This window comes from Salmo trutta, chromosome 38 (assembly GCF_901001165.1).
Source record: "Salmo trutta chromosome 38, fSalTru1.1, whole genome shotgun sequence".
Lineage (NCBI taxonomy): Eukaryota > Metazoa > Chordata > Actinopteri > Salmoniformes > Salmonidae > Salmo > Salmo trutta.
In genome coordinates, this window is record NC_042994.1 from 1,094,498 (window position 1) to 1,111,024 (window position 16,527).

The 16,527-nt window shown below is 41.2% G+C and overlaps 1 long non-coding RNA gene across 1 annotated transcript; it reads right to left on the minus strand.

The window, feature by feature from the left end:
- Positions 1-11,873: 11,873 nt before the first annotated feature.
- Positions 11,874-12,799, minus strand: LOC115178733 (uncharacterized). The gene is made up of 3 exons (XR_003872685.1): positions 12,682-12,799; positions 12,194-12,258; positions 11,874-12,014 (listed from the first exon to the last, which is right to left on the minus strand). It is a non-coding gene; the product is annotated as an uncharacterized LOC115178733 (long non-coding RNA).
- Between the last annotated feature and the right edge of the window lie 3,728 nt (positions 12,800-16,527).

Consider the following 16,527-nt stretch of genomic DNA (forward strand, 5'->3'; position numbering starts at 1 on the left):
CCACAACCCACCATCAGTGTCTCATGTTAATACTACTGCTAAACACAACCCACCATCACTGTGTCTCATGTTAATACTACTCCTAAACACAACCCACCTTCACTGTGTCTCATGTTAATACTACTCCTAAACACAACCCACCATCACTATGAATCATGTTATACTACTACTAAACACAACCCACCATCACTGTGTCTCATGTTTACTACTGCTAAACACATCCCACCTTCACTGTGTCTCATGTTAATACTACTCCTAAACACAACCCACCGTCACTGTGTCTCATGTTTATACTACTCCTAAACACAACCCACCATCACTATGTCTCATGTTATACTACTGCTAAACACACCCCACCTTCACTGTGTCTCATGTTAATACTACTCCTAAACACACCCACCTCCACTGTGTCTCATGTTAATACTACTCCTAAACACAACCCACCATCAGTGTCTCATGTTAATACTACTCCTAAACACAACCCACCATCACTGTGTCTCATGTTATACTACTCCTGAACACAACCCACCATCACTGTGTCTCATGTTAATACTACTCCTAAACACAACCCACCATCAGTGTCTCATGTTAATACTACTCCTAAACACAACCCACCTTCACTGTGTCTCATGTTAATACTACTCCTAAACACAACCCACCATCACTATGAATCATGTTATACTACTGCTAAACACAACCCACCATCACTGTGTCTCATGTTAATACTACTCCTAAACACAATCCACCATCAGTGTCTCATGTTAATACTACTCCTAAACACAACCCACCTTCACTGTGTCTCATGTTAATACTACTCCTAAACACAACCCACCGTCACTGTGTGTCATGTTAATACTATTCCTAAACACAACCCACCATGACTATGTCTCATGTTATACTACTGCTAAACACAACCCACCTTCACTGTGTCTCATGTTAATACTACTCCTAAACACAACCCACCGTCACTGTGTCTCATGTTAATACTGCTCCTACACTCAACCCACCATCACTATGTCTCATGTTATACTACTACTAAACACAACCCACCATCACTGTGTCTCATGTTATACTACTGCTAAACACAACCCACCTTCACTGTGTCTCATGTTAATACTACTCCTAAACACAACCCACCATCACTGTGTCTCATGTTAATACTACCCCTAAACACAACCCATCTTCACTGTGTCTCATGTTAATACTACTCCTAAACACAACACACCATCACTATGTCTCATGTTATACTACTGCTAAACACAACCCACCTTCGCTGTGTCTCATGTTATACTACTCCTAAACACAACCCACCATCACTGTGTCTCATGTTAATACTACTCCTAAACACAACCCACCATCAGTGTCTCATGTTAATACTACTCCTAAACACAACCCACCTTCACTGTGTCTCATGTTAATACTACTCCTAAACACAACCCACCATCACTATGAATCATGTTGTACTACTGCTAAACACAACCCACCATCACTGTGTCTCATGTTAATACTACTCCTAAACACAATCCACCATCAGTGTCTCATGTTAATACTACTCCTAAACACAACCCACCTTCACTGTGTCTCATGTTAATACTACTCCTAAACACAACCCACCATCACTGTGTCTCATGTTAATACTACTCCTAAACACAACCCACCGTCACTGTGTCTCATTTTAATACTACTTCTAAACACAACACACCATCACTGTGTCTCATGTTAATACTACTCCTAAACACAACCCACCATCACTATGTCTCATGTTATACTACACCTAAACACAACCCACCATCACTGTGTCTCAAGATAATACTACTCCTAAACACAACCCACCATCACTATGTCTCATGTTATACTACTGCTAAACACAACCCACCTTCGCTGTGTCTCATGTTATACTACTCCTAAACAAAACCCACCATCACTGTGTCTCATGTTAATACTACTCCTAAACACAACCCACCATCACTGTGTCTCATGTTAATACTATTCCTAAACACAACCCACCATCACTTTGTCTCATATTAATACTACTACTAAACACAACCCACCTTCGCTGTGTCTCATGTTATACTACTCCTAAACACAACCCACCATCACTGTGTCTCATGTTAATACTACTCCTTAACACAACCCACCATCACTATGTCTCATGTTATACTACTACTAAACACAACCCACCTTCATTTTGTCTCATGTTAATACTACTCCTAAACACAACCCACCATCACTGTGTCTCATGTTAATACTACTCCTAAACACAACCCATCATCACTGTGTCTCATGTTAATACTATTGCTAAACACAACCCACCATCACTGTGTCTCATGTTAATACTACTCCTAAACACAACCCACCTTCACTGTGTCTCATGTTAATACTACTGCTAAACACAACCTACCATCACTATGAATCATGTTATACTACTGCTAAACACAACCCACATTCACTGTGTCTCATGTTAATACTACTCCTAAACACAACCCACCGTCACTGTGTCTCATGTTTATACTACTCCTAAACACAACCCACCATCACTGTGTCTCATGTTATACTACTGCTAAACACACCCCACCATCACTGTGTCTCATGTTAATACTACTCCTAAACTCAACCCACCATCACTATGTCTCATGTTATACTACTACTAAACACAACCTACCTTCACTGTGTCTCATGTTAATACTACTCCTAAACACAACTCACCATTACTGTCTCATGTTAGTACTGCTCCTAACCACAACCCACCATCAGTGTCTCATGTTAATACTACTGCTAAACACAACCCACCATCACTGTGTCTCATGTTAATACTACTCCTAAACACAACCCACCTTCACTGTGTCTCATGTTAATACTACTCCTAAACACAACCCACCATCACTATGAATCATGTTATACTACTACTAAACACAACCCACCACCACTGTGTCTCATGTTTACTACTGCTAAACACATCCCACCTTCACTGTGTCTCATGTTAATACTACTCCTAAACACAACCCACCGTCACTGTGTCTCATGTTTATACTACTCCTAAACACAACCCACCATCACTATGTCTCATGTTATACTACTGCTAAACACACCCCACCTTCACTGTGTCTCATGTTAATACTACTCCTAAACACACCCACCTCCACTGTGTCTCATGTTAATACTACTCCTAAACTCAACCCACCATCACTATGTCTCATGTTATACTACTGCTAAACACAACCCACCTTCACTGTGTCTCATGTTAATACTACTCCTAAACACAACCCACCATCAGTGTCTCATGTTAATACTACTCCTAAACACAACCCACCTTCACTGTGTCTCATGTTAATACTACTCCTAAACACAACCCACCATCACTGTGTCTCATGTTAATACTACTCCTAAACACAACCCACCATCACTATGTCTCATGTTATACTACTACTAAACACAACCCACCTTCACTGTGTCTCATGTTAATACTACTCCTAAACACAACCCACCATCACTGTGTCTCATGTTAATACTACTCCTAAACACAACCCATCATCACTGTGTCTCATGTTAATACTATTGCTAAACACAACCCACCATCACTGTGTCTCATGTTAATACTACTCCTAAACACAACCCACCTTCACTGTGTCTCATGTTAATACTACTCCTAAACACAACCTACCATCACTATGAATCATGTTATACTACTGCTAAACACAACCCACCTTCACTGTGTCTCATGTTAATACTACTCCTAAACACAACCCACCATCACTATGAATCATGTTATACTACTGCTAAACACAACCCACATTCACTGTGTCTCATGTTAATACTACTCCTAAACACAACCCACCGTCACTGTGTCTCATGTTTATACTACTCCTAAACACAACCCACCATCACTGTGTCTCATGTTATACTACTGCTAAACACACCCCACCATCACTGTGTCTCATGTTAATACTACTCCTAAACTCAACCCACCATCACTATGTCTCATGTTATACTACTACTAAACACAACCTACCTTCACTGTGTCTCATGTTAATACTACTCCTAAACACAACTCACCATTACTGTCTCATGTTAATACTGCTCCTAACCACAACCCACCATCAGTGTCTCATGTTAATACTACTGCTAAACACAACCCACCATCACTGTGTCTCATGTTAATACTACTCCTAAACACAACCCACCTTCACTGTGTCTCATGTTAATACTACTCCTAAACACAACCCACCATCACTATGAATCATGTTATACTACTACTAAACACAACCCACCATCACTGTGTCTCATGTTTACTACTGCTAAACACATCCCACCTTCACTGTGTCTCATGTTAATACTACTCCTAAACACAACCCACCGTCACTGTGTCTCATGTTTATACTACTCCTAAACACAACCCACCATCACTATGTCTCATGTTATACTACTGCTAAACACACCCCACCTTCACTGTGTCTCATGTTAATACTACTCCTAAACACACCCACCTCCACTGTGTCTCATGTTAATACTACTCCTAAACACAACCCACCATCAGTGTCTCATGTTAATACTACTCCTAAACACAACCCACCTTCACTGTGTCTCATGTTAATACTACTCCTAAACACAACCCACCATCACTGTGTCTCATGTTAATACTACTCCTAAACACAACCCACCGTCACTGTGTCTCATTTTAATACTACTTCTAAACACAACACACCATCACTGTGTCTCATGTTAATACTACTCCTAAACACAACCCATCATCACTATGAATCATGTTATACTACTGCTAAACACAACCCACCTTCACTGTGTCTCATGTTAATACTACTCCTAAACACAACCCACCGTCACTGTCTCTCATGTTTATACTACTCCTAAACACAACCCACCATCACTATGTCTCATGTTATACTACTGCTAAACACACCCCAACTTCACTGTGTCTCATGTTAATACTACTCCTAAACTCAACCCACCATCACTATGTCTCATGTTATACTACTGCTAAACACAACCCACCTTCACTGGGTCTCATGTTAATACTACTCCTAAACACAACCCACCGTCACTGTGTCTCATTTTAATACTACTTCTAAACACAACACACCATCACTGTGTCTCATGTTAATACTACTCCTAAACACAACCCACCATCACTATGTCTCATGTTATACTACTCCTAAACACAACCCACCATCACTGTGTCTCAAGATAATACTACTCCTAAACACAACCCACCATCACTATGTCTCATGTTATACTACTGCTAAACACAACCCACCTTCGCTGTGTCTCATGTTATACTACTCCTAAACACAACCCACCTTCACTGTGTCTCATGTTAATACTACTCCTAAACACAACCCACCGTCACTGTGTCTCATGTCAATACTGCTCCTACACTCAACCCACCATCACTATGTCTCATGTTATACTACTGCTAAACACACCCCAACTTCACTGTGTCTCATGTTAATACTACTCCTAAACTCAACCCACCATCACTATGTCTCATGTTATACTACTGCTAAACACAACCCACCTTCACTGGGTCTCATGTTAATACTACTCCTAAACACAACCCACCATGACTATGTCTCATGTTATACTACTGCTAAACACAACCCACCTTCACTCTGTCTCATGCTAATACTACTCCTAAACACAACCCACTGTCACTGTGTCTCATGTTAATACTGCTCCTACACTCAACCCACCATCACTATGTCTCATGTTATACTACTACTAAACACAACCCACCATCACTGTGTCTCATGTTATACTACTGCTAAACACAACCCACCTTCACTGTGTCTCATGTTATACTACTGCTAAACACAACCCACCTTCACTGTGTCTCATGTTAATACTACTCCTAAACACAACCCACCGTCACTGTGTCTCATGTTAATGCTGCTCCTACACTCAACCCACCATCACTATGTCTCATGTTATACTACTACTAAACACAACCCACCATCACTGTGTCTCATGTTATACTACTGCTAAACACAACCCACCGTCACTGTGTCTCATGTTAATACTACCCCTAAACACAACCCACCATCACTGTGTCTCATGTTAATACTACTCCTAAAAACAACCCACCATCAGTGTCTCATGTTAATACTACTCCTAAACACAACCCACCTTCACTGTGTCTCATGTTAATACTACTCCTAATCACAACCCACCATCACTGTGTCTCATGTTAATACTACTCCTAAACACAACCCACCGTCACTGTGTCTCATTTTAATACTACTTCTAAACACAACACACCATCACTGTGTCTCATGTTAATACTACTCCTAAACACAACCCACCATCACTATGTCTCATGTTATACTACTCCTAAACACAACCCACCATCACTGTGTCTCAAGATAATACTACTCCTAAACACAACCCACCATCACTATGTCTCATGTTATACTACTGCTAAACACAACCCACCTTCGCTGTGTCTCATGTTATACTACTCCTAAACACAACCCACCATCACTGTGTCTGATGTTAATACTACTCCTAAACACAACCCACCATCACTGTGTCTCATGTTAATACTACTCCTAAACACAATCCACCATCACTGTGTCTCATGTTAATACTACTACTAAACACAACCCAACTTCACTGTGTCTCATGTTAATACTACTCCTAAACACAACCCACCATCACTGTGTCTCATGTTAATACTACTCCTAAACACAACCCACCATCACTGTGTCTCATGTTAATACTACTCCTAAACACAACCCACCATCACTGTGTCTCATGTTAATACTACTCCTAAACACAAACCATCATCACTGTGTCTCATGTTTATATTACTCCTAAACACAACCCACCATCAGTGTCTCATGTTAATACTACTCCTAAACACAACCCACCTTCACTAAGTCTCATGTTAATACTACTCCTAAACACAACCCACCATCACTATGTCTCATGTTAATACTACACCTAAACAAAACCCACCATCACTGTGTCTCATGTTAATACTACTCCTAAACACAACACACCATCACTGTGTCTCATGTTAATACTACTCCTAAACACAACCCACCATCACTGTGTCTCATATTAATACTACTACTAAACACAACCCACCTTCGCTGTGTCTCATGTTATACTACTCCTAAACACAACCCACCATCACTGTGTCTCATGTTAATACTACTCCTTAATACAACCCACCATCACTATGTCTCATGTTATACTACTACTAAACACAACCCACCTTCACTGTGTCTCATGTTAATACTACTCCTAAACACAACCCACCATCACTGTGTCTCATGTTAATACTACTCCTAAACACAACCCATCATCACTGTGTCTCATGTTAATACTACTGCTAAACACAACCCACCATCACTGTGTCTCATGTTAATACTACTCCTAAACACAACCCACCTTCACTGTTTCTCATGTTAATACTACTCCTAAACACAACCTACCATCACTATGAATCATGTTATACTACTGCTAAACACAACCCACCTTCACTGTGTCTCATGTTAATACTACTCCTAAACACAACCCACCATCACTGTGTCTCATGTTTATACTACTCCTAAACACAACCCACCATCACTGTGTCTCATGTTATACTACTGCTAAACACACCCCACCATCACTGTGTCTCATGTTAATACTACTCCTAAACTCAACCCACCATCACCATGTCTCATGTTATACTACTGCTAAACACAACCCACCTTCACTGTGTCTCATGTTAATACTACTCCTAAACACAACTCACCATTACTGTCTCATGTTAATACTGCTCCTAACCACAACCCACCATCAGTGTCTCATGTTAATACTACTGCTAAACACAACCCACCATCACTGTGTCTCATGTTAATACTACTCCTAAACACAACCCACCGTCACTGTGTCTCATGTTTATACTACTCCTAAACACAACCCACCATGACTATGTCTCATGTTATACTACTGCTAAAGACAACCCACCATGACTATGTCTCATGTTATACTACTGCTAAAGACAACCCACCATGACTATGTCTCATGTTATACTACTGCTAAAGACAACCCACCATGACTATGTCTCATGTTATACTACTGCTAAAGACAACCCACCATGACTATGTCTCATGTTAATACTGCTCCTAAACACAACCCACCATCACTGTGTCTCATGTTAACACTGCTCCTAAACACAACCCACCTTCAGTGTGTCTCATGTTAATTCTACTCCTAAAAACAAACCACCATCACTATGTCTCATGTTATACTACTGCTAAACACAACCCACCTTCAGTGTGTCTCATGTTAATACTACTCCTAATCACAACCCACCGTTACTGTGTCTCATGTTAATACTACTCCTAAACACAACCCACCATCACTGTGTCTCATGTTAATACTACTCCTAAACACAACCCACCATCACTGTGTCTCATGTTAATTCTACTCCTAAACACAACCCACCATCAGTGTCTCATGTTTATACTACTCCTAAACACAACCCACCTTCACTGTGTCTCATCTTAATACTACTCCTAAACACAACCCACCTTCACTGTGTCTCATCTTAATACTACTCCTAAACACAACCCACCATCACTATGAATCATGTTATACTACTGCTAAACACAACCCACCATCACTGTGTCTCATGTTAATACTACTCCTAAACACATCCCACCTTCACTGTGTCTCATGTTAATGCTACTCCTAAAGACAACCCACCATCACTGTCTAATGTTAATACTACTCCTAAACACAACCCACCATCACTGTGTCTCATGTTAATACTGCTCCTAAACACAACCCACCATCACTGTGTCTCATGTTAATACTACTCCTAAACACAACCCACCATCACTGTGTCTCATGTTAATACTACTCCTAAACACAACCCACCATCACTGTGTCTCATGTTAATACTACTCCTAAACACAACCCACCATCACTGTGTCATGTTAATACTACTCCTAAACACAACCCACCTTCACTGTGTCTCATGTTAATACTACTCCTAAACACAACCCACCATCACTATGAATCATGTTATACTACTGCTAAACACAACCCACCATCACTGTGTCTCATGTTAATACTACTCCTAAACACAACCCACCATCACTGTGTCTCATGTTAATTCTACTCCTAAACACAACCCACCATCTCTGTGTCTCATGTTAATACTACTCCTAAACACAACCCACCATCAGTGTCTCATGTTTATACTACTCCTAAACACAACCCACCTTCACTGTGTCTCATCTTAATACTACTCCTAAACACAACCCACCATCACTATGAATCATGTTATACTACTGCTAAACACAACCCACTTTCACTATGTCTCATGTTAATGCTACTCCTAAAGACAACCCACCATCACTGTGTCTCATGTTAATACTACTCCTAAACACAACCCACCATCACTGTGTCTCATGTTAATACTACTCCTAAACACAACCCACCATCACTGTGTCTCATGTTAATACTACTCCTAAACACAACCCACCATCACTGTGTCTCATGTTAATACTACTCCTAAACACAACCCACCTTCACTGTGTCTCATGTTAATACTACTCCTACACACAACCCACCATCACTGTGTCTCATGTTAATACTACTCATAAACACAACCCACCATCACTGTGTCTCATGTTAAAACTACTCCTAAACACAACCCACCATCACTGTGTTTCATGTTAATACTTCTCCGAAAGCTCTTATGAAGCATCCACCCAATCACTTCTACTCTTATTTTAGGCCATTTTCAAACAAGTCTCCACAAGAATCTATTACTCTCAGAGCACTTAAAATAGCATGCAAAAGTGTTATATGTGAAACCACGTACAATACTGTATCAGATTAATATGCAAAAATACATCTACAAAGTATACTGTACTTAACAGAAAAACAAAACAATGTAAATTCTAATAGCATTGCCATGCACAAAACAGGATACAGAAGTTCATGGATACAAACAAATGATAAAAGATACATATTTTAAGATATCGTCAAGCGTACTTACAGAGTGAAGGGGAGATGTGTTGTAAGTTAACTTACTGGAAGTCTATGTAAATAGACACTGAGTGTGAGGTTTGAAGTGTGTGGTTGACAACTTTGAAGCAGTCAGGGACAATAGAGTTGAATAGAGGGCGCACATGCTAAAAAGACTGTTTTAGCATGGCTAAGCCATTGAATACACCATTTCAATTGGTATACCGACTGTTATTAAACTTATGGAAGTTGAAGAAGAATACATTAACTACTTTAAAATGGAAATAGCCCTCAATGGCGCTGCTCATTCTGTCACAGAAGACATCTTGACAAAGATGCCAAGATGTACCCTCTATCCAACTCTATGTCAGTCACCAAGACATTTATGCAGAGAAGGCTTCATTCCACAGTCACACAGACAGTGTTCAAGAGCATCAAAACTGTGATGTATCATGGGTAAATTGCTACTGACTGAATGATTTATAAATAATATTGAGTAGGTATTCATCATGCAAGGTGATTTGTAGATCTCGACTCGCCTATAAAGACGGCTGCAATTTCGAACACTCCCACATTTACATAACATTATAGCATTTGTAACAAAAATCCCATTCAAGTCATGGGACCGATAATAATATTTCACATATTAACATTCTCGCATCATGTTCAAATCATCTATAAGTGACTTTGTTGAGCTTCACAATGCATTTTTTACTTTTGAATGATTTCGACATTATTTGCGAGAAATGCTCTCTACTTGAATGGGATTTGTGCCACGAATGCTAAAAAGTTAGCAAGTTGAAACAGTGCCAGGGGAAACTAAACCAAAGCATGGACTGCTGTCACACCATGTTCATAGACTGGTAAAAGGGTAAGGAAACCAATGTGTCATTTTGTAATTTGGGTGAACCTTCAAGATATTATAACAATATATTAGCAAGAGAATAGAGGTGTAAGGACTAGCTTTGGTTTGGAGCCATAGCTCTTCAGTCCATGTTCTGTGGTGGTTCTCTTCAGTTCATGTTCTGTGATGGTTCTCTTTAGCCCATGTTCTGTGGTGGTTCTCTTCAATCCATGTTCTGTGGTGGTTCTCTTTAGTCCAGGTTCTGTGGTGGTTCTCTTCAGTCCATGTTCTGTGATGGTTCTCTTCAGTCCATGTTCTGTGGTAGTTTTCTTCATTCCATGTTCTGTGGTGGTTCTCTTCAGTCCAGGTTCTGTGGTGGTTCTCTTCAGTCCAGGTTCTGTGGTGGTTCTATCAGTCCAGGTTCTGTGATGGTTCTCATCAGTCCAGGTTCTGTGGTGGTTCTCTTCAGTCCAGGTTCTGTGGTGGTTCTCTTCAGTCCAGGTTCTGTGGTGGTTCTCTTCAGTACAGGTTCTGTGGTGGTTCTCTTCAGTCCAGGTTCTGTGGTGGTTCTATCAGTCCAGGTTCTGTGGTGGTTGTCTTCAGTCCAGGTTCTGTGGTGGTTCTCTTCAGTCCAGGTTCTGTGGTGGTTCTCTTCAGTCCAGGTTCTGTGGTGGTTCTATCAGTCCAGGTTCTGTGGTGGTTCTCTTCAGTCCAGGTTCTGTGGTGGTTCTATCAGTCCAGGTTCTGTGGTGGTTGTCTTCAGTCCAGGTTCTGTGGCGGTTCTATCAGTCCAGGTTCTGTGGTGGTTCTATCAGTCCAGGTTCTGTGGTGGTTCTCTTCAGTCCAGGTTCTGTGGTGGTTCTCTTCAGTACAGGTTCTGTGGTGGTTCTCTTCAGTCCAGGTTCTGTGGTGGTTCTATCAGTACAGGTTCTGTGGTGGTTGTCTTCAGTCCAGGTTCTGTGGTGGTTCTCTTCAGTGCAGGTTCTGTGGTGGTTCTCTTCAGTCCAGGTTCTGTGGTGGTTCTCTTCAGTCCAGGTTCTGTGGTGGTTCTATCAGTCCAGGTTCTGTGGTGGTTCTATCAGTCCAGGTTCTGTGGTGGTTTTCTCCCCTGGATGGCCTGATACACGGAGGGCTGAGCATCTCTCAGAAGAGCTGTGAATGTGTCACTGGGCGAGTCCCTCACACTCTGAGAGACAGCGACACAGGAAACACAGTATGAGCACTTTACACACTGCTCTGTAGCATTCTCTCTCACTTCTACTTTCTGTGTCTCTCTCTCACTCACCCAATTACCCACTCACACAAACAAACACAAAAACTGTATACAAAATAAACACATAAATGAATAAGTTATAACATACTTACTGCCAGACTGTCTGGTCCTCATTTTCAGTGGTGTGTGTGTCACAGTTAGGGTCAGGATGGACACTCTGTGGAGAGAGAGCTGTGTCAAGGTAACACTGAAAATAGTAGAAAGAGACTATTGTAACACAGTAAAAAAGAAAAAGCTGTTACTTATCAACAGGTAGTTTGTTGATATCATGACCATCTGTAGAGCATCTATCCAGATTATCCAAATAAAGTGTGACTAAAAAACAATATCACTGTAAATCCCTTTATCACTGAGTTTTCACTCTAATACACTGATGGAAGAAATCCTATGTTATACAGATGTAAACACAAACCAAGACAAATGCCCATAACTAAATGGAATTCAACAGTTTAGCTTTATTGAATGTAACTGTACCTGTGACAGACAGAGTGACTCCAGGGTCACCAGTATATAGAATGTTACTGTCCCTGTGACAGACAGAGTGACTCCAGGATCACCAGTATATAGAATGTTACTGTACCTGTGACAGACAGAGTGACTCCAGGATCGCCAGCATATTTCCCCACGGTCTGATCTGTTATAAATCTGAACTTGTATGTAGCTGAGTCACTGTCTCTCAGGTCTCTGATTGTCAGAGTGTGGCCATTTTTCATGTCGCTAGGGTACGTCACACGACCTTTGTAGTCTGGGTGATCACTCATTGTCACGGTATAAAGTTTGGTAAACCAGAAGGTTGTTGTGACTGTATAACCTCTGGGATATGTGTAAGAGCAGGACAGCTCCACTGTTGACCCCTTCAAGGTACAGATGGTGTACATCATACTTCAGCCATACTGACCCAGTAACACTGAAACACAATCACACATTATAGTGATTATACATTACAGACTCATTTGCTCACACTAATAGCGTTTGTCCACACTTTGTTGCCGTACTCTACTTGCTGAGTGTGAATGGAAACCACAGAAAGGGCCTAAGCATCACTCAGTGAGGTGTGAAAGACAACTATTCCAGAAAAGAAGAAGCCCCTAACAGACGATGTCACTTAACACACCAGAATAACATTAAGATAACATTACTAAAACAGTTATGAATGAGACCATACCTGCTACAGACCAGAGAAAGATCACCAACACACTTCCTACTGTTCTCAAGTCCATTGTTGCATCTCCCACCCTGCAGTCTTAGAAACATAAACAACAACTCACTCTATAGCTGGTGAATAACTCCACCTGATACATTAAAACAGTCCAGGGTCCATATTCACACAGTGTCTCAGAGTAGACTAGGAGAGCTGATCTAGGATCACTTTTGCCTTTTAGATGATTATTATATGGACCGGTAGGACTTGACCCTACATCAGCACTCCTACTCTGGGACAATGAATGAATACTGGCCCTGATGTAACAACCAAAACACAGGTAAAAAATGTAAGTAAAAGTAAAATGATACAGTACATAACCACAAGTATATGATTTATGACCCCCCACCAAAAAAATACATATATATATATATATATATACAGTGGGGAGAACAAGTATTTGATACACTGTCAATTTTGCAGGTTTTCCTACTTACAAAGCATGTAGAGGTCTGTAATTTTTATCATAGGTACACTTCAACTGTGAGAGACGGAATCTAAAAAATCCAGAAAATCACATTGTATGATTTTTAAGTAATTCATTTGCATTGTATTGCATGACATAAGTATTTGATCACCTACCAACCAGTAAGAATTCCGTCTCTCACAGACTTGTTAGTTTTACTTTAAGAAGCCCTCCTGTTCTCCACTCATTACCTGTATTAACTCCACCTGTTTGAACTTGTTACCTGTATAAAAGACACCTGTCCACACACTCAATCAAACAGACTCCAACCTCTCCACAATGGCCAAGACCAGAGAGCTGTGTAAGGACATCAGGGATAAAATTGTAGACCTGCACAAGGCTGGGATGGGCTACAGGACAACAGGCAAGCAGCTTGGTGAGAAGGCAACAACTGTTGGCACAATTATTAGAAAATGGAAGAAGTTCAAGATGACGGACAATCACCCTCGGTCTGGGGCTCCATGCAAGATCTCACCTTGTGGGGCATCAATGATCATGAGGAAGGTGAGGGATCAGCCCAGAACTACACGGCAGGACCTGGTCAATGACCTGAAGAGAGCTGGAACCACAGTCTCAAAGAAAACCATTAGTAACACACTACGCCGTCATGGATTAAAATCCTGCAGCACACGCAAGGTCCCCCTGCTCAAGCCAGCGCATGTCCAGGCCCGTCTGAAGTTTGCCAATGACCATCTGGATGATCAAGAGGAGGAATGGGAGAAGGTCATGTGGTCTGATGAGACAAAAATAGAGCTTTTTGGTCTAAACTCCACTCGCTGTGTTTGGAGGAAGAAGAAGGATGAGTACAACCCCAAGAACACCATCCCAACCGTGAAGCATGGAGGTGGAAACATAGTTCTTTGGGGATGCTTTTCTGCAAAGGGGACAGGACGACTGCACCGTATTGAGGGGAGGATGGATGGGGCCATGTATCGCGAGATCTTGGCCAACAACCTCCTTCCCTCAGTAAGAGCATTGAAGATGGGTCGTGGCTGGGTCTTCCAGCATGACAACGACCCGAAACACACAGCCAGGGCAACTAAGGAGTGGCTCCGTAAGAAGCACCTCAAGGTCCTGGAGTGGCCTAGCCAGTCTCCAGACCTGAACCCAAAATAAAATCTTTGGAGGGAGCTGAAAGTCCGTATTGCCCAAAGGTTTCTGTACCAAATATTAAGTTCTGCTTTTCTGATGTATCAAATACTTATGTCATGCAATAAAATGCAAATTAATTACTTAAAAATCACACCAGTGATACTATCAAGAGCAGTGTGCGGTTTCTTTCATCCTGTTTTAATTACTTAAAAATCATACAATGTGATTTTCAGGATTTTTGTTTAAGATTCCGTCTCTCACAGTTGAAGTGTACTTATGATAAAAATTACAGACCTCTACATGCTTTGTAAGTAGGAAAACCTGCAAAATCGGCAGTGTATCAAATACCTTTTCTCCCCACTGTATATATATTTAATGATCTCGTCAACCGTACTTACATAGTGAAGGGGAGAGGTCTTGTACAGTGAGTCAACTTACCGTCGTAGCAGTGCATAGAAAGAAGAAGTGTGATTTTAGTGATTGACACATTTTGAAAGTAGCCTAGTCAGGGATTTAAGACAGTCACATGCATCAACAGCATGTCAGAAAGGGATGTACTGTATGTACTGCTAAAGACTGTATAGCTATTTACATTTCTTCATTTGAGGAGTGGGCCTACATTTTGCCTAAATGCAGCCCATTTTCAATGTAGTATTTTCTTTAAATACAGATCCAGAACAAAGTGTTGTGTTCTATAGGGTTTTTTAATGTGTTGCCTCACATAATGCGACCCATCACTCCTCATCATCTCCATCAAAGTGGTACTGAAGGTTCCAGTGTTCTAGAGTAGTGCTCCTCCTACTGGCATCTCAACATTACTGCAGCCTCCTGTCTCTCTTCACATGTCACAATCATGTCCTCATCAATTTGGATCAATAACAGAATAACAAACTGGTAATAAGGTGCCTAAGGCTGAGATCCCGATTCCCAACCCTTTCCCAAGAGTGCAAGTTCACTCTTCCCGTCATGGATTTAAAAGTATGAGACTGGTGTGAACATTGGAGTTTCCATATTTGTTTGCTGAATCCATATCAGTGGAACAGGCAACGGTGAAATCTTTGCCATATACACAGTCTATGTTTTTGCCAGGGGTCATGGAAATGGGTGAGGGATTCACATTTGTGACCGACCGGCTCAAATCGGACTTATGTAGCATAATTTGAAATTGTGTTCTTTACGTTGGATAAAAGTAGAGACTCAGAGCTACAAAATGGTATATCATACAGTACAGTTAAGGAACAATGGGAAAGTAATTTTGCTTTGAAAGTTGATCAACTTTGGTCTTTCAATGTTTCGTCACTACTATTGGAGAGCCCTTTGTCTACACCCCTTCAGCATCGTTCACACCCTCTTAAGCTTTAGCCCCACCCATCCCTTTAAGGGTTGTTCCAAGCGTTCTGTACTAACTTGCTAGCTACTTTCAGACATCTAAGTGAGAGAGAACAGCTCACTGAACATTACTCGCCCTAGCAGAGCTGGTTAGGCTGTTATGTTATCCGTTGTTGACTGCAACTGTGCTGTCCTATTGTCCGTTCATAAATTTCCAAGCGTTTCACGTTTAGAGCGCACACTGGAGGCTCTGGCCGATGAGTACGGTTGATCCGAAGGTTCTGACCTCACAATGGCAGGCAAGCACCCAAGCTAACTGGCTAACATTAGCTAGCTTG